This window comes from Hippopotamus amphibius, chromosome 9 (genome assembly GCF_030028045.1).
Source record: "Hippopotamus amphibius kiboko isolate mHipAmp2 chromosome 9, mHipAmp2.hap2, whole genome shotgun sequence".
Classification (NCBI taxonomy): Eukaryota; Metazoa; Chordata; class Mammalia; order Artiodactyla; family Hippopotamidae; genus Hippopotamus; species Hippopotamus amphibius.
Window position 1 is genome coordinate 84,712,199 of NC_080194.1, and position 2,532 is coordinate 84,714,730.

General features: G+C 44.2%; 1 pseudogene; it reads left to right on the forward strand.

Moving 5' to 3' along the window:
* The first annotated feature begins 1,360 nt into the window (after nt 1-1,360).
* LOC130860926 (olfactory receptor 8D1-like) lies at nt 1,361-2,301 on the forward strand (annotated as a pseudogene).
* The last annotated feature ends 231 nt before the right edge of the window (nt 2,302-2,532 follow it).

Genomic DNA, 2,532 nt, shown 5'->3' on the forward strand with positions numbered 1-2,532 from the left:
CGCTTGGGTGGATGTCTGGCATGGTGAAATAGAAGCTTCACAGTAAAGCTGGGGACTCATAGGTGTTCATTGTTGGATAAATGCCTTTGATTTTTCATGAAGGCAGTGAGGAACTATTAAATGTTTCTAAATACACATCCATCTAAAATGGCTCTCTTTAAGACCCATTTCAAGTGCAAGAGGGTAGACTAACCAGATTTCACCACTTCTGGGAAAAATGCAGCATACTCTGTTATATCTTCAGATCGAGACACCAAACTATCAATGACACTGCTCTTCAGAAAGCTCAAGGTTTACTCCAATAGCAACATTCATCTCAAACATCCTCAGAAGGACCTCTTCCTTCCACAGTAAGGGATTTTCAGTGGGGTTTGGGTCTCATAAATAAAGGATAGTAGTTCACTGCCAGCGTTCAGCCAGCTAGCGTTTCTGGGAATGGTGGAGGTATGAGGAAACTCTTACTGAAAGCATTAAAGCTAGTGGGCCCCTGGGTTACAAGACATCATCCTTCATCAGTGATTCCAGTAAGAATCTCTTCTGCCTTCCCATCCTTGCCTAGTTTAATGGAGAGGTAGAAGGTGTTATATGAATAAAGTTGTTTTATTTTGTTCGTGGAATGAGGATTAGATATCTAATACCCAACCCAAGCCCACCACCATTCCAGTTAGAAATAAGAGGTCATTGTCAGTACCCCAGGAGTCATTATCTTCTTGAGTGCAGATGCTGAGGGAGATTCCTCCAGCCCTTAGAGTGTGAGAAAACTGGGGAAATTGAAAGTGTAATTGATTAGAATCTTCATGGGCTTTTTCTTCTATTTAGTTATAGGAATTTCACCATAACAGGGTCTTTGGTTTTGCTGCCAAATTCAGATGATGAAGGTTTGTAAGTCAGACAGGAACACTTTTTTTGTGTTCTGAATTCAGGGATCAGCTTAGAGGAGGCCCAGGGTGCTCTAGGACAGGGGTCCCCAACCCCTGGGCTGCAGACCAGTATGGGCCTGCGGCCTGTTAGGAACCAGGCTGCCCAGCAGTAGTCAGCAGCAGGAGAGCAAGCGAAGAATGCGGCTCTCCATCGCTCACCATTGCTGGCATTTCTGCCTGAACCTTGGCTTGCATTACCACCTGAACCACTTCTCCACCCAGTCCGCAGAAAAGCTGTCTTCCACAAAATTGGTCCCTGGTGCCAAAAACATTGAGGACTGCTGCTCTCAGGAGATAGGACCAGAGATAATGAGAGCTGTGATTCAGTCTCTCTGTTCCTGTCCACCTTCCTTATGCAGGTCTGGTTTTGTTGGAAAGAGACTGAAGATCCACTTTAAGGTAATTCTTACTTTCCATTTCCACAGACATTCCAAAGAAGAATGGTTGCAGGAAATCATTCTACAGTGTCCATATTTATCTTAGAGGGTTTAACACAACAGCCAGAGCTCCAGCTGCCTTTCATGCTCCTGTTCTTGGGAATCTATGTGGTGACAGTGGTGGCAAATTTGGGCTTGCTTCTCCTGATTGCAGTAAGCACTTCGCTTCACACCCCTATGTGCTACTTCCTCAGCAGCTTATCGTTTATTGATCTTTGCTATTCTTCTGTCATTACCCCCAAAATGCTGGTGAACTTCTGAGGGAAACAGAATATGATCCTCTATTCTAAGTGCATGGTGTAGCTCTTTTTCTTTGTGGTCTTTGTGGTTGCCGAGGGTTACCTCCTGACTTGGATGGCATATGATCGCTACATTGCCATCTGTAGCCCACTGCTCTACAGTGTGATCATGTCCTTTAGGGTCTGCTCACTGCTTGTGCTGGTTGCCTTCATCCTGGGCTTTCTCTCTGCCTTGGCCCATGCAAGTGCCAAGGTGCAACTGTCCTTCTGCATGTCCCACATCATCAGCCATTACTTCTGTGATGTTCTTCCTCTCCTCAATCTATCCTGTTCCACTACACACCTCCATGAGCTTCTGCTTTTTATCATTGTGGGATTGAACACCTTTGTGCCCTCTCTAGCTGTCTTCATCTTCTACAGCATCCTTCGCATCCGATCCGTGGCCAGTGGTCCAAAGATTTTGGCACTTGCAGCTCTCAACTCCTGGCTGTGGGGATCTTCTTCAGGTCTATCACATTTATGTATTTCAAGCCCCCTTCCAGTAACTCCCTGGAACAGGAGAAGGTGTCCTGAGTGTTTTATACCACAGTGATCCCCATGCTGAACCCTTTAATATACAGTCTGAGAAACAAGCATGTGAAGAAAGCAATGTGGAAGGTTTTAGTGAGGGAAAGATTCTTGCTTTTGGAGCTTTATAGATGGTAAAATAGAATGGTTCAAATGAAAATATATTCCTTCTTGTCCATTTTTTCTTGTTATCCTGTTGAATTTGTTTAACAAGGTCCTGGCTTTTAGCATGGCTTCGCCCACTGGTCCCTTAAATATATCTTTTCTACGATGTATATTTCTTTTTATGTTTTCTCAGGGTCTAGTTAATAATACCTGAAGCTTCTCAGGCATTCCCATTCCTTAAGATCTTTCAGTCTTTAAGGGGAA